Source organism: Rhinatrema bivittatum, chromosome 2 (assembly GCF_901001135.1).
Source record: "Rhinatrema bivittatum chromosome 2, aRhiBiv1.1, whole genome shotgun sequence".
In the NCBI taxonomy this organism is placed as follows: domain Eukaryota; kingdom Metazoa; phylum Chordata; class Amphibia; order Gymnophiona; family Rhinatrematidae; genus Rhinatrema; species Rhinatrema bivittatum.
In genome coordinates, this window is record NC_042616.1 from 116,388,909 (window position 1) to 116,413,627 (window position 24,719).

Below are 24,719 nucleotides of genomic sequence, written 5' to 3' on the forward strand. Positions count from 1 at the left end.
TAAGACCCTCCTCAGCATCCCAACATCATCGCCAAACCTATCTCGAATATAATCAACAAATCCATCACACTTGGCATTGTTCCCAATAATCTTAAACATGCCATTATCAAACCCATCCTTAAAAAGCCTACACTAGACCCAAGGGACCTCTCAAACTTTCGCCCCATATTTAACCTGCCCCTCATTGCTAAAATCCTTGAAAAGGCTGTCAACAGCCAATTAACCGACTTCCTAGATGATCACAACATTCTATCGCAATCACAATACGGCTTCCGACGTCATCACAGCACTGAAACCTTGCATATCTCTTTGTCTGATCACATCCTCAGAAGCCCCGACAAAGGTCTCTCACATATCCTGGTACTCTCGATATTTCATCTGCTTTCGACACTGTCAATCATAAAATATTAATAGAGTGCCTCAATGATATTGGCATTGCAGGAACAGCCCTTCAGTGGTTCCAGTCTTACTTGCAGGACAGGCAATACAGTGTCCAAATTGGCAATTGTACGTCCAAACCCATCCCCCCCACACAAGGTGTTCCCCAAGGCTCCTCCCTATCCTCCACATTATTCAACATTTACCTCCTCCCCCTATGAATCCTTCTATCCACACTAGGCCTCCCGCACTTCATCTATGCCGATGACGTGCAAATCCTTATACCAGTAAATGACACATATCACATATCACAAAGCCACTGAAACCTTGAATTCCACCTTGAATTGTCTCCTGACAAGCAACTACCTCGCACTTAACACTGCTAAAACTGAGCTGCTCCATATCACACCACCAAACATTCCTTCACCCCTGCAGCCAGGCAGCACTCTCCTCTCCCCCACTACCTCCAACCAACCTGTTCACAGCCTTGGCATCACTATCGACAATCACCTCACATTCAAGAAATTCATTAAAAGCACTCTCAAGGACTGATACTTCAAACTACACTCCCTTAAGAAACTTAAACCCCTTCTACATCTCACCGACTTTCGCACCATTCTTCAAGCCTTCATACTATCTAAAATCGACTACTGTAATGCCCTGCTCGTAGGCTTACCCAAAAGCACACTGCAACCGCTGCAATTACTACAAAATGCAGCTGCACGGATCCTCACAAACACCCACAGAAACGACCACATAACCCCAGTACTGAAACACCTACATTGGTTACCAGTCACTGAGAGAATATCATACAAAACTCTTACGCTAATCCACAAAGCCCTTACCAATCAAAATATGCAATGGTTCACAGAACACCTCAGCTTTCACAACACGAATAGACCCACAAGGCAGCAACATAGAGCAACACTACTCACTCCATCACCTAAACAATTCAAACTATGTTCCACCAAAGCTCAAGCCCTATCATTAGCAGGGCCCACGCTATGGAACAACCTCCTATCCTCCTTACGCCAAGAATCATGCTCGAAAAAATTCAAACAAAACCTGAAAACCCACCTCTTCAAGCAAGCATACACCTAACGCCTTTCTCTGACTTATATTACTCGCTGGCCTTATTCATGTAAATACCTGTAAATACTTATAGTTATTAGTATTATTAGTCACATATTATTATTATTATGCAATTTCTTCCATCATTTGTTTTTTCTTATTGTGATTTTTAAGTTTAATGTAATTTTATTATTGTTCCCTGTTTCACTGTAAAGCTCTTTTAGCTGCATTCTGTTTATTGTAAACCGATGAGATGTTCGCAATGTTCATCGGTATATAAAAGCTTCTAAATAAAATAAACAAATACATTTTAAAAATAGTAACAGTATCAAACAAGTACTGTGTAATCTCTATAGTGAATTGTTAATTGTAATTTCCTGATAATTATTTTTCAAAAATGTCAATGCTTTTCAGTGTAAATTAGGGAAGGAAATAACCATATTGAATACTATTTTCAGAAAAATTACATTATTTTAGTAGAAATATCAAGTTGTAGAAATATCAAGTTAAGCTAAACTTCTCCACCCTCATGTTAATCTTTTTTGTTACAAATAGGTGATGAATGTTCCTCTATATTAATAATTGTTACATAAAACATTGTTTTAGACTAAATGCTCTCAATATGAGGCAGCTTAATTGAACATGATTTGAAAATAAACCCATAAGAGAAAATTTAAGTAAATGTGTCCTGTGAATCAGTTGACATTTCTTGGATGAAATGTAATGGTTCTAGTCAGCCTATTAATTGAAGGGAACTCCCCAGTCCTCAGAGAACAAGAACCTCTGAAACACTTCTCCAAATGGTAGAATCAATATCCTAGCTACACAGAAATGTGGAATGAAGAATTGCTGCCAGAACTCTCATTCCGAAGTTCCACTCTAGGAAGGAGAGGAAGTAGAAACTGATACCACAAGCTATCCATGACTGTCACCTAGAGGTTTTCAATTTGGAACAGGGAAGAATGATGTAGGACTAGAAAAGGATAATAGAGAGAAGATTTTAAAAAAAGGGAGAAGGAGAAAGGAGAATAAAATGCATGGAGCAACCTGAGCTACCTGAAGTAAAGCTGAAGACATTTCCCAATGTTCAAATGACCTATGAATCATAATCTGTAGTTCACTAAGGGCCGGATTTTAAAAGGCCTGCGCGCGTAAATCCGGCTGGATTTACTCGCGCAGGGCACTTGCGCGCTGGCGCGCCTATTTTTCATAGGCCACCGGTGCGCGCACAGCCCCGGGACGCGTGTAAGTCCCAGGGCTTCGTAAAAGGGGTGGGGAGGGGTGTGTCCGGGGGGCATGTCCGGGGTCAGGGGGTGGTTTGGGGTGGGACCGGGGGCGTGGCGCCGGCCCGGGGGCGTGGTCGAGGCCTCCGGACCAGCCCCCGGGTCGGGTGATGGCGCACCAGCAGCCAGCTGGCACATGCAGATTTACGCCTGCTTTCAGCAGGCGTAAATCTGCCAACAAAGGTAGGGGGGGTTTAAATTGGGCCGGGGGGGTGGGTTAGGTAGGCGAAGGGAGGGGAAGGTGCGGGGGGGTGGAAAGAAAGTTCCCTCCGAGGCCGCTCCGATTTCGGAGCGGCCTTGAAGGGAATAGGCAGCGTGCGCCAGGCTCGGCGCGCGCAAGTTGCACAAATGTGCACCCCCTTGCGCGCGCTGACCCCAGATTTTATAAGATACGCGCGGCTACGCGCGTATCTTATAAAATCCAGCGTACTTTTGTTCGCACCTGATGCGCGAACAAAAGTACGCGCTCGCGCAAATTTATAAAATCTACACCTAAGTATGTGAACAAAAGCCCAAATTAAAAGGTTTGAGATCAGCCCTTTTCTTAAATAACCTAAGAAATATGAAATCAAATATACGGTAAGTGATTGACTTTTTATTTATTTATTATATTCTACTTTTTGTCACTTCAATGCAGATTGCATTCAGGTGCTGTGCATATTTCCCTATCTACAGAGGAGATGATGAATTAAAAATCCAAAATCTGCACTGAATCCTGAAGTAGTGGACATTATTTGTGAGAATGCAAATGATTTGGGCTTTTATCATGCAAATCATTCCAAAGATTTTCATTTTCAAAATTAATAAATTTTTTTACATAGTTTTCTGCACACAAACTTGTATGTAAATCAATAGTTAATGAGCTACTGTAATGCAAAATCATGGACAGCAGCTCATTAACTATAACAACATATATAAACTATGAAGTATATTTATTCTTTTGAAAAATACTTTTATACACTGTTTCCCTATGCATATGTAGAAAAATAGCATGGAAAAACCATGATAGTGAATGCAAAATAATATGTGGCTTAGTACATAAGCTTCATAGCTGTGAATGCTGTAATCATGGTACATTAAAATGCACTAGTAGAGATAAGCAATTTCAATCTGTTTATAGGTGCTTTTATTGCTCAGTCTAGCCACTGTAACCAGCATACAGTGTTTCAGTATAATAGAACATTAGGCAATACATCTAAAATGGATTGTATTCCTAATGAATAAAATATTTCAATAAATAATAAAACTTCCATTTCCAACTGGCAATGCAAGAGGATGTATCTTTTTTTCATGGCTGAAAGTCAAAGTCAATCCTGATATCACCTCAACCAATCCACTTTTATTAATAGAGGTCAGAAATTCAAACATTAGCATTCTGATTTTTCTGAAACATCAGATCATCTAGATTGTTTTGTATAACTAAGTTACTTATGTCAGATTTATAATTTTAACATTTCTTAGGACATCAAATATAATATCAAGATGTATATTTATAATAATGTTTTTATTTTATGAAAAGTGTATCCACTATTTAAAAAAAAAAAAAAAAGACTATTTTTCATATTGACTTTTATAGAGAAGAGCTAGTATAAGTGCTCATAAAAATGTTGGGGGCAAAATGATGTATACCAGGTGTAGGCAACTCTGGTTCTGGTGATCCACAAATAGGTCTAGTTTTCAGGACATCCACAATGAATATGTATTAGATATAGTTGTATGCAATGGAGGCAATCATTACATATATACCTTATCAATATTCATTGATGATATCCTGAAAAACAGAGCTGTTAGTGGCATTCCAGGGCTGAAGTTGCTTACCCCTGGCATATTCATACATACCCCTTCTTCCCTGTCCTCTCCTCATCCTTGGGACCACTCCTTTTCAGCTTAAATAGACAACGCACTTACTTTTGGCAAGGAGTAAAAGTAGTGGTGCTTCTTTTATCTACAGGAATGCCAGACTATGCTGAGAAGTATGTTTCTTTGAATTTGAGATTTAATATACTAGGGATATAATGTAAATTTTTGGTAATTTTTTGTAAAACAATGCAAAGTTTTTATGCTTTATTCTAAGTAAATTTATGCAATAATTTGTCAATTTGTTCTGTGTTTGAAGCTATTATGAGTGTTCACATTTAGAATTCTCTTTGACTATTTTTCCTGAACACTTTAACAGATTGATTGCCTGATTTTGTTTTATTATATATTATATAAACACCCAAAAAAAAAATTGCAAACAGATTCAAGAAGGTACAAAATCAATCCTAAACTCAATTCAAGCAAATCAATAAAGAGCTTGTATCAGAGATTAGCAGTGCTTGAATGACTAATCCATAGTCTCTTGCCCAGAAAGGGCTGCAATTTGTATCTTAAGTAAGCAGTTAAGATCAAATCATATACCACTTCAAAACACTATTCTTATCAACAACTATATTTGGTTTTATTTATTTTTATGGAAAAAAAACTTTCAGAAATCCCAGAAACTAACTTAAATATGCATTATAAAAATGGGTTATACTTATCTAAATGTGAAAGCCTACAAGACTTTTGCAAATTTCTCAAAATGCTAAAACATTAATGACTACATGAGTGCTCCCACTCGACTGGATACCCAATGTTGACAATGTTTTGGCAACCTACAGAAACTTCATCAGGGGTCCATTGTTTAAAACTGGCCATGCGCGGCTCTGTTTAGCTGTTTCAAAAATTAACGGCATAAAAATAAATAAAAACAACTATAGTTGTCGATAAAAATAGGGTTTTCAAATGGTATTCTTAAGATACAATTTGCAGCCACTTGTGGGCAAGAAATTATCTATTAGTCTTTTGAACACTACTAATCTCTGATATGAAGTTCTTTATTGATTTGCATGAATTGAGCTTTGGATTGATTTTGCACCTTTGCATTTGATTGCAATTTTTTCTAGAGTGTATATTAGGTGTTTTGCTCTTTTTTCCCATTAGACAACTCTCTATACATACTTACCCATGAGAACACGTAGAAAGCAAAGCACATTTTAACAGTATTTCTTCTTTTATGCAACATAATTTTAAGTGGTGAGCAAGCCAGTTCCAGCTCTCAAAACCAAAAACATGATACTCAACACCTCTCAGCTTTCACCCACTCATTCAACGTAGGGGGAAGAAGATCAGTTACCTGGTATTCCATGCCCAACCAGTTTAATCACAATACTTGCTATGTGCCCTTGCTCATGTCAACCCACCATAGTCCATGGCAGTGAAAACTCTCTTTTCAATAGCCCCCCATCAACCTAGCTGCGGCTATTTCTCCAACTCAGTAATGCTGCCCATCCCAATAGATAAATCCAGATAGATATCCTAAACGTTGTAATGCTATACACTACTGTAAACATACAAGGCCCATAAATGAACCTAGGCAATGAATACTATATATTACCATGAACATATCATGGCCCATCTCAAGTCCCTGTCCCTACCCCTTCTGTGGTGTGCTTGATGTAAATTCCTTCCTTTATACAGGGGGGGAAGAGAAAAAGACCCCCTTGCAGGACATAGCCAGAGGATTGTCACAAATGATGTGCAACCTAGGCAACATCTGAAGGAGATCAGATCTGCTATCCCCATAAAATTTCTTGACTTATCCATCCTTTACAACTGTCACTCTCCTTTTGATCAATGCAGTGTAACTGCTGCTTCACAATAATACATACATAATTAAGGGGTTAAAACTTGTGGACAGGTAAAACCCCAGAGAGTCCACATTATCTTCACAGGAAGATATAATTAATGGTAGCAAAAGAGTGATTATTTAAAGAATGAACTGCCCAGCCAATAAATCTGAGATCCAGAGTCATAGAGGCAAAGGAAATTGTATACAAATTTCAAAGAAGAAAAGCATGCATTGCTTTACATTACAGATTCATGTTTCTGATAGGGATGTGAATCGTTTTTTGACGATTTAAAATATCATCCGATATTTTTTAAATCGTCATTAATCGTTAAAGAGTGCGATACAATAGAAATTCCACCGATTTATCGTGAAAAAATTGTTAATCAGGTTAGTGCACACTAACGAGAGTTAGGACACAACCTAAAAATCCACCCCGACCCTTTAAAACTGCTCCCTTAGCCTCCACCACCCTCCCGACCCCCCCCCCCAAAACATTTTAAAATTACCTGGTGGTCCAGCGGGGGTCCTGGGAGCATTCTCTCGTGCTCGGGCTGTCGGCCGATAAACAAAAAAACCACCCTGACCCTTTAAAACCGCTCCTTTAGCCTCCACCACCCTCCCGACCCCCCCAAAACCGTTTTAAAATTACCTGGTGGTCCAGTGGGCCCCGGGAGCAATCTCCCGCTCTCGGGCCTTCGACTGCAACTAATAAAAATGATGCCGATGGCCCTTTGCCCTCACCATGTGACAGGGTAACCATGCCATTTTTAAAGATGGCATCAGCTGTCCACTGGATGGCCCACGCCATTTTTAAAGATGGCGCCGGCCGTCCAGTGCTCCTACCATGTGACAGGGGCCGGCCAATGGTACGGTTACCCTGTCACACGGTAAGGGCAAAGGGCCATTGGCACCATTTTTATTAGTGGCAGCCGATGGCCCGAGAGTGGGAGATTGCTCCCGCCCCCCCCCCCCCCCCGGAGACTTTGCTGGGTGGGTGCTGGACCCCATTTCTTTACAGGAGACCTACTTGGGAAAAGCGTTTCAAACATTGCACCCTGTGAGCTTCCATCTAGAAACCTTGCAAAAAAAAAAAGAAAATCACAGCACTGCTAATATGTAAAACTTGAACCTCTTCCATTGCTTCTGGACCACTGAGTCCAATTTTCATAATGTTGCTTTCTGGCCCTAAGGCTGGCACAATTTTGGTATAGGGCTGTACAACAAAATGGCAATGGTCTCTGAGCTGACTGACGCCATTGTGAAAATGTGACCTGGCAGGACAAGAGTGATTGGAGATCACTCCTTCTCCATTTCAGTTTTAGAGATCACACAGAAGGGATAAGAGACATTCTGGAAGGGGAGTAGAAGAGGGGACAGCCCAAGGGAGGGGGGGTTTACATTTTTAAATGTTGGTTGTGCTAGAGGTTTTCCAGCAGAAGAAGGGTCCTTCCTTTCTTTTATTTTTTCTTTTTCATTTTTTTTCCTTTTGCTTTGGTGTTTATTTTGTTTCTAACAAACCAAATGAACCAAAATAAACGTCAAAGAAATGAATTTTAAAAAAGATTTTTTTTCCATGCACACTACTCATTTTTGCCTGCCCTACCACCTGCTGCAGATGCTGGCTCCTCCCTCTCATCTGGCTGCTCATAAAACATATAATGCACTTTGCTTTATTCTGTTGTTTGAACTTTATTTTCTGCTTTGGTTCCATTAGCATTCTTTTCCTAAAGCGGCATGTAACATAGTAACAAAGTATTTATTTATAAATATCTGATATTCTGCTTTCTCCTCAGATAGTCTCAAGGTGTGTTACAATCAAATGTAAATGAAATTACAATTATAGCAGCATTACAACTTACTGTTGGAACAAAGAACACTGAATATAAAGATAGGATGTGCGTATACAGATAAGCTTAAGAAGTGAGGAACACTTGAATAGTCTTCTAGGCTGTAGTAGTACAAATAGTTAAGGTGAGGTAGATTTTGAGTAGTCATCTATGTAGTGACAGTACATATAATTCATAGTCAATGCTCTTCCAGACCAATTTATCTCCCAGATAGTTCACATACAATAAAATGAAAGAAAAATAGGTAATACCAAAGGTTTGATTAGAGTCTGTAGTTTATATGGCTTCAGAAAGGTTAATAGTAAATTAATAAATTTGTTTTATGTATTTTCCCTTTCATTCCAAGTTTTCTACCTTGGAATTTAATCCACTTCTTATCTTTAATGTAGGTTTGATTTAAACTGCTACAAGAACAATCCATTGGTGATACTCAAGGCAAGTTATACTCGGTTAAATGATTAGATTTGTTGTAGTGGTTTGTAAAGGTCTGACATCCATGAAATTTTACAAATAGCTTTGGGCATCTAATTGTGACAATTTAAACTTCCATGACTCTGACCTTTTACAATGACTTTAGGGTTGTTATAGGTTACAGGGATTTTTTGTTTATGTTCTTTGTAAGGTTGCAGGGATCTCATCAACTATAGCCAGAAGTGACTGGACTGAATAATTTCTTTTTTCTTGTTCTTATATTCATGAAAAGGGAGATTGTTAGACTCCAAAGAAGTAAGTACAATAAATCTTACCATACATCACTTCAACTGGTCACAGTAGCTGAACAAAAATATAAAGACAGGTCAGTCTATTTGTTAAAATCTTCTCTAGTTCAAGTTATCTTTCAAAGAGATCATGAATCCAATTTATAAAAGAGTATTTTTCATACTAGATATAGAAAACAAATCCTAAATAAATTTCCACAGTAAATTGATATAAAACACATTGCTTTTGTTTTCATCTATTGAATGAAGCAGCCTCCTTAAACAATCAGAGAAAGCCACATGAAATATAGTGTGTGTTGTGTGTGTTGGAGTGTATGTATATTTGTGTGTTTAACATACCCGTTATTTAACTTAAATATTTACACAGGATACGTTTGTCATGTCTTGCAAAATTTTAATTTATTCTAGTTCATTTTATCAACATTTATAAAGTTTAGCACCAGTGCTTTAAAGCAGAGAAAGAAATGATACTCAGAAAGAAGCTATTTTCCATCTGATGCAGGTGACTATTGACTGTTTTGCTACTACCTCTACTGCTGCTGCTACTAGACTATCCACTATAGAAGGGCTTGGCAGTGGAACAGACACCCTTGACAAAGTTTGCTTAGTCTGGAGATCCAACAGCTTCCTCCTGCACTGTAAGATGACAGCAGGACCGGAAGGTCTGGAGAGAACATGGTAGCAGAAACAACATGGACTGTTGCCTGCAATGAGAAGGTTATTCCTTCTAATTTTCAGTATTGGCAACAACTCAGAAGAGGCAACTCCAGACCTTCAGATTGAAAATTCATATGACCCAGAGGATGGCCAAAACAAATTAGAAGGGATGTGATCCCTCTTCAACAATCACTCCATTCTCTCCCAACATGCAATCCAGCTGATTCTCTCTCCCAACTTCCACCCTCTCCAACTGATTCTTTCTCTCACAGAAACATAGAAATGGCGGCAGAAAAAGACCAATCAGCCCATCCAATCTGCCCAGAAAGCTTCCACACCTATTTTCCCATACTTATCTGTTTTATCAACCACTAGGGATGTGCATTCGTTTTCAACGAATGTGCAATCTGCAATGCATAAGTCCCTATTCGTTGTATTTGTGGGTTCGCAAAAAGCATGGCGATCCCCCATGAATGAAACATATCATATTAGTTTCATTCTTTTGGTTTGCAGTGATTTCTTAGCGGCCGTTTGAAATAGGAGAAGGCCATGTGGGAGTATCCATAGCAAAAATCAGCCCTTCCCTGTGAGTCATAAGTGATCTCACAGCCCTGTCATAGAGTGGGTGAGACAGGTTGGCAAGTAGACGAGAATGCAACCTATCAGAGCTAAGCATTTTTCTAATGCAACCAATCACAGCTCTCACTCAGTGCTCTGTGACACTATAATATTTATACCAAGCATGCAGCATGCCACGCTCTTTCTTTGCGGGGGTGGTCCGGGGACGTGGCTTTACTCAGAGCTAGTCTGAGTGTCTCAAATCTGTATTCAATTGCTAGCTACTTTGATAGAATTTTCCATTGAAAAAGATATTTCTTCATTTGTGCTGCTGTGTCAGCCAGGCTTTTTTTTAACTGCACTTTTTTTTTTAATTGAACTCCAGACTGTCTCTCTCTCACTGAGAGAAGTTGCTAGCAGTGGCATTTTGCTGCTTATTTTACCCCCCTGGGATAGGTTGCAAGCAGGATTTGGGTGTTTTGGGTGGGAGATATATTCAATATCTAGCTAGTATGCCCTCTGAACTGCGCCAGGAACCTTGCCACAAAAAATTTAAACAAAACCTAAAAACCTTGCTGTTCAAAAAAGCCTATCATTAACTGACTGGGACCCATACAATCCATTTACGTCACTATCACAACCTCCCCCAGTCTCCCTCTCCCTCCCTTACCCCCCTTCCCCTAGAAAAGCTCCCTTCTAGTTATTTATTACTGTAATTAAATTTTGGTTACCCTTCTTAACATTACGTCTTTAATATTTACTCTCCTAGATAACATTGTCATTGTTAATTCTAGTGTCTGTCTTTCCCACCCACTCAACCCTTGATTTTTAGGCACGAGACACTTTCTCATTAAAAATCAATCAGGGTCTTATCTAAATCATATTATTGTACCAGCCCTTATTGAAAGTTTAATCATCCCCTTGTAGGAAACTAGCTGATTAATTACTAAATTCAACTGTAAATTTAAAGTATTGAAAATGTGGATAAAGGTGAACTGATAGATGTAGTGTATTTGGATTTTCAGAAGACATTTGACAAAGTCCCTCATGAGAGGCTTCTAAGAAAACTAAAAAGTCATAGGATAGGTGGCAATGTCCTTTCGTGAATTACAAACTGGTTAAAAGACAGGAAATAGAGAGTAAGATTAAATGGTCAATTTTCTCAGTGGAAAAGTGTAAACAGTGGAGTGCTTCAGGGATCTGTACTTGGACCAGTGCTTTTCAATATATATATACATGATCTGGAAAGGAATATGATGAGTGAGGTTATCAAATTTGCGGATGATACAAAATTATTCAGACTAGTTAAATCAGAAGTGGATTGTGATACATTACAGGAGGACCTTGCAAGACTTGAAGACTGGGCATCCAAATGGCAGATGAAATTTAATGTGGACAAGTGAAAGGTGTTAGGTTCCATATTAGGAGCTACCACCCAGGAAAAAGATCTAGGCATCATAGTGGATAATACTTTAAAATCATCGGCTCAGTGTGCTGCAGCAGTCAAAAAAAGCAATGTTAGGAATTATTAGGAAGGGAATAGTAAATAAAATGAAAAATGTCATAAAGCCTCTATATCGCTCCATGGTGAGACTATACCTTGAATACTGTGTACAATTCGGGTTGAGGCATCTCAAAAAAGATTTAATTGCGATGGAGAAGGTACAGAGAAGGGCAACCAAAATGATAAAGGGGATGAAACAGCTCCCCTATGAGGAAAGGCTGAAGAGGATAGGGCTGTTCAGCTTGGAGAAGAGACAGCTGAGGGGGGATATGATAGAGGTCTTTAAGATCATGAGAGGTCTTGAATGAGTAGAAGTGAATCAGTTATTTACACTTTCGAATAATAGAAGGACTAGGGGGCATTCCATGAAGTTAGCAAGAAGCACATTTAAGACTAATCGGAGAAAATTATTTTTCACTCAATGCACAATAAAGCTCTGGAATTTTTTGCCAGAGGATATGGTTAGTGCAATTAATGTAGCTGGGTTCAAAAAAGGTTTGGATAAGTTCTTGGAGGAGAAGTCCATTAACGGCTATTAATCAAGTTTACTTAGGGAATAGCCACTGCTATTAATTGCATCAGTAACTTGGGATCTTCTTAGTGTTTGGGTAATTGCCAGGTTCTTGTGGCATGGTTTGGCCTCTATTGGAAGCAGGATGCTTGGCTTGATGGACCCTTAGTCTGACCCAGCATGGCAATTTCTTATGTTCTTATAAAAGGGAGAGACCTAAAAGCAGCAGTGTGACAGCAGACTCGACTTAGTGTAAAAAATGTAGTGCAGGCACTGTTTTCTTCTGATTCCGATGAAGAATCATCTTGTGTGGAATTATCATCATCAGAAATGGAAGACGTAATAGCTGAAGAAAGTTTAGGAGGATTAGTTAGTTCTGTCTTAGCCTCCACTTCAGTGCTGCAGGGGAGAGATGAAACTGATGAGGATGATGAGGAAGAGCAGTCAGCGCAGGCACAGAGTGTGACTGATGCCCCTGGCATTGCTTTTTGGGGTGCACCCACTATTTCAGTGCCAACATCCACCCCGAAGGCTATAGAGAAGGGATCATGAAAGCAATCTGCAATCTGGAGCCACTTTAAAGTGACAGAGGACCCACATTTTGCTCAGTGTAATTACTGTGCCAGGGCTATTAGCAGAGGCAAGCAAATGGGACATCTAACTAATTTTGGCATGATACATCATATGCATATGCAACACCCAACAGTACAGCCATCTGGAGATGGTGGCAGTACCAGTCAGGGGCCCCATTTTTCCAGGCAGCATAAAGTGGCTGAAAAGAAGCAGAGTAACCCCACACCCTCAGCCCCTTCTATCAGTCAGGTGGCAGGCCAGCAGCCCCCTGCCATGTGTCAGAAGCAACAACCCACCATGGAGGAAATGGGGTGCTGTTCGGTAACACTATCCCAGGGGAAGGAGGTAGGCAGCCTCAAATGTTGTGACCAGAATCATTGGGGAAATGTTTGCCCTTGATGACAATGCACCTGGCCCACTGAACCAGGATTCTGGAGAGCTTGACGCAGCAGGGTGAGTTGACAGTTGCTGCTTCATCTGGGGTGGGGGATGCGGCTATTCAGTAGGGATGTGCATCCGTTTTCCACGTATTTGTAATCTGCAACTTATTTTGTCCTATCTGTTAAATACGTGGGGAAGTGAAACGCATCACGACCCCCCGCGTATTTAACAGATATCTGTTTTATTCGGCCTCCTAAATAAAAATTTAAACCCCTCATTATGACACACATAGTGAGGGCAAAGGCGATCGGCGCCATTTTGAGACACAAAATCGCCGTCCGATGCCAATACTCAAAATGGCGCCGATCGCCGTCATAGTGAGGGCAAAGGCAATCGGCGCTATTTTGAGACTCAAAATCGCCATCTGATGCCAATACTCAAAATGGCGCCGATCACCGTCATAGTGAGGGCAAAGGCGATCGGCGCCATTTTGAATATTGGCATCGGACGGCGATTTTGAGTCTCAAAATGGCGCCGATTGCCTTTGCCCTCACTATGATGGCGATCGGTGCTATTTTGAGTATTGGCATCGGACGGCCGGCATGAAGGAGGTCACTCCCGGACCCCCACTGGACTTTTGGCAAGTCTTGTGGGGGTCAGGAGGCCCGCCCAAGCTGACCAAAAGTCCCTGTGGGTCCAACGGGGGTCCCGGAGCGACCTGCCGTCCGATGCCAGGACTCAAAATGGCGCCGATAGCCTTTGCCCATACTATGTCACAGGGGCTACCGGTGCCATTGGTCAGCCCCTGTCACATGGGAGGAGCACAAGATGGCGCCTGTGACCATGTGACAGGGGCTGACCAATGGCACTGGTAGCCCCTGTGACACGCCGTGATGAAACCGGCAAACGAGTGCAGGGATGGCTTCCTGATTCCCCGCTGGACCACCAGGGAGTTTTGGTAAGTCTTGGGGGGGTCAGAGGGTGGGGGGTTGTAGTTAATTTTAATTTTAACTGGGACACTAATTTAACTCGCCATAGTAACGTATTTACAGATCGACAACTTATGGAATTCTCCATACTTCCGCATGAAACGGAATTGACCCCCCACGAATACATATCACGAATGCAACAAAAACTTTTTGGCTGCACATCCCTACTATTCAGAATGTTTCTGCTTCTTTAGCAGTGAATCAGTTGGTGGGTGTGACTGTTGAGGGAGCATCTTTTGCTGTTGTGGACAAGTCTGGGGATTCTTCGAGGGCTAAGAGGAGTGACAGGTCCAAGCATAAAAAGAAGTGAGATAGATCCAGTTCTTCCAATTCGTTGTTGTCTTCCTCCTCATCTTCCTCTTCGGATTCTTCATGTGCCTCATCTTCGGCCAGTGCTGGGACAAAGGATAAAGGTGCTGATAGGGGAACTCCTGCATTGGTGACTTTTTATGAATTGTGGGAGGATGTGCCCATGTCTCTTAAGAAGAAAATTTGGCATCACAGGCATATTGATATTTTTCAGCTGCTAAAGGTTCACAGAGGGAAAAGGAGGGAGCAAAAGAAGAAAGGGCATGTTGAGCATTTCCCGGGATCTAAAAAAAGGTGTTTCGGGGCAGGGTGGGACCAACACCTTAGGCACGTAACTCCGAATTTTAAAACCGGAGGCCACTGTACATGTTGGCTTGTTAGCTGTAAATCTCATGTTTTCAGGCTTACAGAACAGGTGAGGGGTACGGATCTACTGTGGGATGTGCAGGGTGAAGAATCGGAAGGGTCTGGAAGACCTGGATATTCACAGAGCAAACTGGTGGACTAGTTGGAAAAGCTTGGAATGTCTCTCACTCGAGCATGATTTAAAATCCATTTATATGCGCACGTTAAAGCCAGCAAAGCACTATGGGAGATATGTGAAGTAAGTTTGCTTGAGTAACCTCTTAAAATTAGGAGCATTTTAAATCATACGCACAAGTGAGCTCATGATTTAAAATTCCAGTGTATCTCCACTCACGTATGGGCGCATGTACACTTGTTAAAAACTTATCTGTTGTGATGGCTCACCGTCCGTGAAGCCTCAAACGCCGCTCTTTCGTCTCCAGTTCGGAGCCGCCAGCAGTTGCCCCGGTCCCTGGCGTTCGATGGGTTCACGAAACTCCCTGTGCCTCTGCTGGCCCCAGTTTTGCTGGGCTTCGGGGTTCTATTCGGGCAGGGTTGGGGGTAAACAGCCCCCCCAAGCCCCAGAGACAACACAGAGAGAGGGATAGTTCCTTCAAAGCAGTTTAATCAGTAACATCTGGCTGCATTACATGGAGTTTGTCCCCTCCCCCTCCAGCCCTCTGATTCCCTTACAAGCAGTGCTAGTGCAGAGCACTCATTTACCTCCTCTGTTCAGCACTATTACCAACCCCAACTCCACAGACCCCTTTAGGGTAAAGCTTATACTTCTCCCCTCCACCTGGATTACTCTGTATCCATGCCTGAACAGGAGGACTCCTCTATCCCCGAACCTACCTCCATCTCCTCCTCCTCTGACTCCGAAGAGCTGGGTTTTTGTGGCCAGTCCCACCAAGGGGGCACGCCCTCTTCCTCCACCTCCATGGACTCATTGGTGTCTGCCTCATTAAGCTCTATGCCTGCCACCTGTTCACCTTCAGGCTTTCCTCCCTTGTCTGGTGGTGTTTCAGGGAAGCTGGGATTCGTAGTCCTTCTCTTCCCCTGCGCCCCCTGCTGTCTGGCCCCCCGCCAGGGTTACGGTTTCCCCTCCCTCCTTCCCTCTTTCCCATCAGTGCACAGGTGCATGCCTGGCAGTGGTCCCCTCGTCTTTCTCCCTAGCCTCTGCGCAGGAGTGTACCTTCCTTGTCAGCTGCATCACATTCGTGTGATTTTTCTTCAGGCCTTCTCTTCTGTGCTCCCTGCGGGATGCAGGGCACAGTTACTTTGTCTCTTTCGGTGGGAGAGCGGGCTGGTGCCCCTCTCCCGGGCACTTTCGTACGGTCTGAAATAGGCCCCTGCTGTCTGGCTCTGGTATTCTTATTGCTCTTATAGTAGCTTGTCAGCTCCTGCCTGCGGCTGGGCTGCGCTACATCACACTGTTTAATGATGCTTACAGAATATCATAAGTAACATCTTCGGTCATATTGCATTAAGGCCTACCACTTTGTATGAACTTATTTTATACTGTATTATTTTTGTTTTTTAAATTATGTATGTGTGCCTGTAAACTGCCTAGATGGACATGTAAATGTCACTTTGTGCGGTATATAAGAACTTTTAAATAAATTAAATAAATAAATAAATTTTAAAATTTGCCTGTTAGGTGGGATATTCAGTGATACTGAACATACCTGGATAATTTTAAAGTTAGCTGGATGAGATGACATTAGACTTGCTCAATAACAGGTCTAAGGTTAGGTGGAAACCTTAGCTGGATATGTTTGAATCTTAGTAATTAACTAAGCCAGATAAGTAGCTCTTCTCAGTTATGTTCCCAGAATGCCTCTTTTTTTTAATCTGGCTAAAATCTAACCAGATAAAAGGTGGAATATTCCAAAATTTGCCATTTACATGGATAACTTTAAGCTATCCATCTAAATAGCTTTTGAATATATACCTCATAGATTTCCAATAAGAAGAAGAGCCCAATCTAACCTAAGCCCAAATCGCTAAGATGTCTAAGTGAAATCAAGTGGGAAATGGTTTCAAAAGTTGTAGAAATATTGAGAAATACCATTAGAAATTCATTCACCTTACTCAGTCCTTGACAAATAATGTTAGTATTTGCCAATAGTAATGAATTTGTACTGTGATAGTTCATAAGTCCATATTGAAATGAATATTCAATATAAACTTCTTGTAAAAAAAACAAAGTTGTTTCAAAATTACCTGCTCAATTGTTTTCATTTTAAATAGTGAATTTGATGCTGGTAGTATTTAGTAAAATTGCTAGATTCCAGGTGCGACTTTTTCAACACTGGCCTAATAATTGTTTTGTAGGTATGTGCATTTGTTTGAAACAAATGGGTAAAATACATAGAATTAGTCCATTTTTGTTTCATTTGTCAACCCCCAAAACAAATGGAGGGTTCTCATGAATGAAAAAAAAATTATCTCATTTGTTTATGTTTTCAATTCAATTGAAGGCTGTGCTGAGCAAACAACTGGTAGATGCAGGATCTAACTCCTTGGGGGTCTTTATGACACTCTGCCTACCTGACATACCCCAGATGTACCACCTTGGGAGTCTTGCTTTCACCTGCAGCTCTCAATCATCTCATTGCCTGCACACAGGGCTCTTCCCAGATATGACTTTTAAGATTCACGAGGACCAAACTGGATCCTTGGAAGAATGGTTGTGTTCTAGGCTAACAACTGGTATGAAACTGCCTCATTTTAAACCATTCTGTGGCCTCATCAGCAGAGCACCAGCCCTTGAGAAATCTGATACTGAAGACAGACAATATACTTAGTCTATAGCAAAACCCTTCATTAGAAGGAAGATATGCAGGCACAACAGAAAATGTGCACAGGAGTGTGTTGCATGTGCTGGCTGCGGTAGGCCCGCGGCCAGGCCCTCTTACCCTCATCTTCCTGTTCCAGCGTCTGGCTCCACTTCCCTCATGGCCATGGGTCGGCGCCTTTGACCTCGGGCCACCCCCGGTGCTCCTGTCTCCGTGACAGACGTCCATGCTCTGTGGCAGGCATCCCTGCGTGGTCCACAGGGAGATGCCGCCATCCTGCGCCGTGCTCCTCCATAGGTGTGCACGCATCTCCTTTCCTTTTAAAGGGCCGCAGTGGGAAACCAACCCGCGGCCCCGGATGATGACATCACTGGGCCTTGGTATATAAGGCCGGGCTCAGCCTCAGTTAGTTGCCTTTGCAACAGGTTTCCATGCTGGTCGTGTACTTCGTTGCCTCCTCAGGTGAATCCTTCATGTTCCTGGTTCCTTTCCTGTCCGTGTTCCTGATCCTGGTTGTATTACTCTTCCTTGTTCCTGTGTCCTGTATTTACTCTACTTGTTCTAAGGACTGACTCCTGGACCCGACCTCTGCTTTGCCTGACCACGTTACTGATCTTCTCCTGGACCCGACCTCTGCTTTGCCTGACCATGCTACTGCTTTGTCTGACCACGCTACTGATCATCTCCTGGACCCAAACTCTGCTTTGTCTGACCATGCGACTGATCATCTCCTGGACCTGACCTCTGCCTTGCTCGACTAAGCTATACTTTGTCTCCTGGACCTGACCAGTGCCTTGCCATTCCTCCTTGCCTATCGCCTGCCCTGACTCCAGCCCTTTCAATGACGCCTCTGCTATACTTATTCTGGACTTGGCCTCTCAGGCTTTGGCCTGTTCTTACTCGGGCACCTACTGTCTGTCTCTTGTTCCATTTGGAGCCTTCGGAGGCCTCTGGCCATGCCCACGCCCCGCCCCGGACCCCCCATTCCCCGCCCCTTTTTTCAAGCCCAAGGATATACGCGCATCCCGGTGCTTGCGTGCATCGCTGGTCCTATGCAAAATAGGCTTGGCGTGCATAACCCCCCTACACGCGGAAATCCAGCTGGATTTACAACCGTAAAGCTTTTAAAATGTGCCCCTATATGTATTATCCAGCTAAATAGCTTTGAATATTGATCCCATTATATTTATTACATATGTTGACTGACATTTTGTGTCCATGATATTACTTTGTTTTTTTATTCATTGTCTCAGATACTATGACATTTCTGATCATGTGTAAATACATCAGCATGTAAAATTTCATAAACATGTATACCAGTGCTCTAATGCCAGCTCCAGTCCTTAAGAGCCAAGTTTTCAGGATATCCACAATGGAGGCATTGTATAAAAGTCTATCTTAAACATATTCATTGTAGATTTTCTGAAAACCAGGTTAGATTGTGACTCCCAGTGACCAGAGTTGGCCACCTCTGCTCTAATGAATCAAATGTCAAAAACTTTCAAATTAAATGAAAACAATGAATTTTAATAACAAATAGTTTAGTTTGAATTTATAGCAAAATCGAACTGTATTTCGGTTGATTTGAGGTTTTGCCTCTTTGAAGTATGTGCAGCCTCAGAACAAGGTGCACCTTTGTATCTATGCTCCTTGAAAAGAAACCCCCTAGCCTAGAGAAACGATGACATTTAAGAGGAAGAAAAGCAAAGACAAGACAAATATTCACTTCAGGATATTTGAACTCAAGGAATTTGAGTTTCACTATGATGTTCCAAATATTTCTACCCTTACGCAGACTAGGTTATTTTGTTATCTATTGTCTGCTACAATTTCTAGTGAATGTAAACTTGAAATATATAATGCAAACATTCCATTAAGCCTCATATTTTTCATGCCATTATGATTGTGTGTGATAGTACTGCATACCTGAGTCAGAACATATTTATATGGAAGAACACAGAAGTATGCTTTTTTTCCCATATAGCACAAAGAAATTGATGTCTGCCCCTATATTGTATTACGATTTTGCTTTTTTTTTTTTTAATCTCTGTCAGGGTTTAACTGTTTAGTGGGAAAAATAAATGCAGACTAATCTAAAACATTTTGTGCTTTATTCTCTAATAAAATCAAAGAGATGCATTCTTACCTTATGTCTTGTCCTCCAAGGCATTCTTTTAAATGTCATGCTTGACCTACAACAAGCAAGCATTGCTATCAATGCCAATGCAGGGAAAAGGTGAAAAGGAAAAAAAAATGTGGTTATTTCCCAGGAACTTCAGCTTTCAGAGAATCTGAGCTAATGGAAATAAATGAAAATGCCAGAGAAAATAAATTTAAAAAAAGGAACAAGACAAAAAAGAATTGTACAGGTATGCAGATATTTTCTTAATTCACTGATTTTTTTTAATCAGTGTAGTATGCAAAGAGTTAATTACTTATTCCTGAACATACCCAGATCAGTCCAGACAAGTGGGTTTTATTCATCCCCCCAGCAGATGGAAGAGTACAAAACTTTGGGCACTGCCACATATACGAGAGTGCCACCTGCAGTCCCTTAGTATTTCTCTACCTCCAGCAGATGGTGGAAGTGCTAACCCTGCAGTACTGACTGACTGGATATTTTAAGGAAAATTGCTCCCCGAGGTGACAAGTTTCTGCAGAAGGGTCATCACTCGGGTTGAGCCGGGTGAACGGGGGGTTGGATGCCCCTGGCCAGCTTCAGCCCGCGACTCCAGGATCCCTGACAGCCAGTGGTCTGGTTCCCTTGGTGGGCCCGAAGCCCCTCCGCCTGCCCAGGACAGGAAAGTACCGTTACTTTTATTTTTGTGCTTTCCTGTGTGTCTGGGCCTTTAAATCTTTGTTGTAAAAAAAAAAAAAAAAAGTCACCAGCAGCTGTCTGCTTTTGCAACAGCAGAAGCATATGGCAGGCTGTGCGGCCTAGCAGGCTGAAATCCTCGGAGAGATCGAAGGGTGCAGGCCGGGGCAGTAAGTGGGCAGATCGGGGAATCATTTGGAGGGGGTGATCCCAGTCGGGGCATATTCACTCCGGTGTGGGCTGGTTGTACTCCCGAATGAGCAGTATGGTTTTCAATCGCGGCAGCGGCCTGTTCACCGCGCCGGCAGGAAATTCTTGGGGCAGTGCGTCCTCTTCAGGGTTTGACGACTGCTGCGTGGTGCGCCCCTCCCCCTTGCGATCTGGGCCGCGTGGAAGTGCAGCAAGCATAGGATTGCCTGTTTGGAATTTTATTTTGCCTTACTTTATTTCTTGGTGCTTGTTATAACAGACAAGCAGCTCAGAGAGACCTGCAGGACCTGTGGTAGCCCGGTCGACCTGAATGACCTCCTCCTCTGCACGGAGTGTGCTGGAGGGGGGAAGGGAGGGTCTGAACGGCAAGCAAAGCCGTGGAGGCATTCTCGGACCGCGGCGGTGGTGCTGGGATCACAGGAGGGAGTGGTTATGGCCATAGAAGTGAAGCTGGATAGGGAGACATCTCCCCGGGGGTCCAGGGGGGTCCCCGCCGCTCCTGTCTCTCATGGTTCGACTTGGGGAAAAAGGTACGGATGTCTCGGGCTCTAGCAGCCCCAAGCGCCCTTTGGGGGCCCCGGGAGTGCTTTCACCCGAATTCGTACTTTTACTGCACAAGGCATTCCTGGCTAGGCAGGCAGGTAAGTGCAGTGTCACAGAAGACCCAATGGGTTCGGCAAAGCTGGGGAAGGTCCCCCAGTGAACTCTGCCTCCTGAGGGACGGCTAGAGCGATTGGAATCGGAAGATTCAGACGAGTCTAAGCAGAAGAATGAGGTCTCCTTGGCGGCCGATCAGGATGGGGTCCTGATTGGGGGTCCCCCTCTGGACCCAGGAGACTCTAAAACTGAACAGGGGACTTTGGAGGGTCTGTAGGCTGAAGGCAATGATCCGCGGGTGATCCAGCTTTTCAAGAGAGAGAAGCTTCGCCTGCTTATACCTCATGTGTTGGAGGAGCTGGGAATTAAGCTCACCCTGGATGATTCAGATGCTGAAGGGGTTAATCCAGTTCTGGATAGCCTACTGAGAACCCCCAGTGCTTTCCCAATTCCCAAGAAAATCCAGAAATTGATCAACCTAGAGTGGGATTCCCCCGACTCAGGTCTGCAAGTTGGCAGAGTGATGTCCAAGCTTTAATCGCTTCTGCAGGACCATTTGGATGTTCTCTAGGTCCAGAAGGTGGATGCAGCAGTTTCGGCAGTCACTAAGAAGACCACTATTCCGGTGGCTGCAGCTTCTGCTCTGAAGGATGTTCAGGAACGGAAGTTGGAAGTGCATCTCAAGTGAGCTTTTGAGGTCCTGGGGCTCAGCCTGTAGGCATCGGTATGTGCAAGTCTGATGCAGCAGGCCTATTTATGTTGGATCCAGAAGCAGGAACAGTCTGCCTCCGGGATTCTTTCCCCAGTCCAGGCGGCCTGCCTAGAGGCAGGAGTTGCCTATGGCACAGATATCTTGTATGACCTGGTGAGAACCACGGCCCGTGCTATGATGTCAGTGGTGGCATCCAGGTGACACTTGTGGCTACGCAACTGGTCAGTGGATCTGTCATCAAATTTGCAGCTCTGTAATCTACCCTTTCAGGGGAAACTGCTGTTTGGTGAGGACCTCGATCCTTTGGTGAAGTCGCTGGGAGCGACAAAGGGCAATAGGCTGCCAGAGGATCGAAAGTCTGGCCGGAAACCTCTCTTTTCTTGGCCTTACTTTCGGGAGTCCAGACGTTTTTGTCAGGTGAGGCCCTCAGCGGTCTCGACCCCAAGACAGTCCTCGCATAGGCAACAGTCCTTTCGAGGGGCTGGAAGGTCATCTAGAGGTGGATCCACCCAGGGTGTGGGTGGCAATAAGTCCTCACAATGAGATCCGGCAGGTCCACTCCTTGTCTCTGGTAATCGGGGGCAGGTTGGCCCGGTTCTACGGGGAGTGGACCAAGATCACTTCCGACTGTTGAGCGTGGTGAGAAACGGCTATGCCTTAGAATTTTCTCGCCCACTGCGGTCGGTCTTTCTGGAATTGCGTTGTCTTTCCCGAAGCAAGTGGGCAGAGGTCCATGAAACACTTCAGTGGTTGTTAAATCTGGAGGCGGTTGTACCGGTGCCACTGTCCAAGCAGGGACAAGGCAGATATTCCATCTATTTCATGGTGCCCAAGAAGGAAGGCACGTTCTGACATATAGAAACATAGAAGTGATGGCAGAAGAAGACCAAACGGCCCATTCAGTCTGCCCAGCAAGCTTTCAGACCTAATTGTTTTCATACTTATCTGTTACTCTGACCGCTGAAATCAGGGCTCTTATTGGTAACTTTTTGGTTCCAATTCCCTTCCACCCCCACCATTGATGTAGAGAGCAGTGCTGGAGCTGCATCTAAGTGGTTTGGGGTAGTAACCGCCGCAATAAGCAAGCTACTCCCATGCTTGTTTACCCTGCCTGTGCAATTCAGTCCTTGTTGGTTGTCGGAATGTAAATCCTCTTTTCTTCATTCCCCCCGCCATTGAAGCAGTAACCGGCGCTGGATATGTATTCCAAGTGAAGTATCAGGCTTAATTGATTCGGGGTAGTAACCACCGTAATAAGCAAGCTACACCCATGCTTATTTGTTTACCCAGACTATGTATTTCATTCCTTGTTGGTTGTTGTCTGAATATAAATTGTCTTTTCTTCATTCTCCATTCTCCCTGCCGTTGTAGTAGAGAGCTATGCTGGATATGCATTGAAAGTGAAGTATCAGGCTTATTTGGTTTGGGGTAGTAACCGCCATAACAAGCAAGCTACTCCCCTGCTTTTTTGAGGATGCAAATCCTTTTTTCCACATTTCCTCTTGCCGTTGAAGCATAGAGCAATGTTGGAGTTGCATTAACTATGTGTATGTTTATTGAATATTAATCTCCAAGTAGTAGCCGTCATTCCCGCAAGCAAGCCACCCCCAAGCCTCTTCTCTTCATTCACATCCTCTAGACTTTATGGATCCACAGTGTTTATCCCACGCCCCTTTGAAATCCTTCACAGTTTTGGTCTTTACCACTTCCTCCGGAAGGGTGTTCCAGGCATCCACCACCCTCTCCATGAAGAAATACTTCCTGACATTGGTTCTGTCGTCCTCCCTGGAGTTTTAAATCATGACCCCTGGTTCTGCTGATTTTTTTGCAACGGAAAAGGTTTGTCGTTGTCTTTGGATCATTAAAACCTTTCAAGTATCTGAAAGTTTGAATTATATCACCCCTGCTCCTCCTTTCCTCCAGGGTCTACATATTTAGATTCTTCAATCTCTCCTCATAAGTCATTCGATGAAGACTCTCCACCTTTTTGGTCGCCCTTCTCTGGACTGCCTCCATCCTGTTTCTGTCCCTTCGGAGATACAGTCTCCAGAACTGAAAACAGTACTCCAGGTGAGGCCTCACCAAGGACCTGCATAAGGGGATTATCACCTCCCTTTTCTTACTCAATATTCCTCTCTCTATGCAGCCCAGCATTCTTCTGACTTTAGCTATCGCCTTGTCACATTGTTTCAACGACTTCAGATCATTAGAGACTATCACCCCAAGGTCTCTCTCCTGCTCCGTATGTATCAGCCCTTCTCCCCCATCAAAAACAGTTCTTTTGGATTTCCACACCCCATATGCATGACTCTGCACTTCTTGGCATTGAATCTCAGCTGCCATATCTTCGACCACTCTTCCATCTTCCTTAAATCCCGTCTCATTCTCTCTACTCCTTCTGGCGTGTCCACTCTGTTGCAGATCTTAGTGTCATCCACAAAAAGACAAACATTACCTTCTATCCCATCCGCAATGTCGCTCACAAAGATATTGAACAGGACTGGTCCCAACACCGATCCCTGCGGCACTCCGCCTAACACCGCTCACTCTTCAGAGTAAGTTACATTTACTATCACACATTGTCTTCTGTCCGTCAACCAGTTTGCAATCCAGGCCACCACCTCGGCACTCACTCCTAAGCTTCTCATTTTATTCACTAGTCTCCTGTGTGGGACCATATCAAAAGCCTTGCTGAAATCCAAGTAGATGACATCGAGCACTCTTCCTTGCTCCAATTCCTTGGTTACCCAGTCAAAAAAGTCAGATTTGTCTGACAGGATCTTCCCCTGGTGAATCCATGCTGCCTC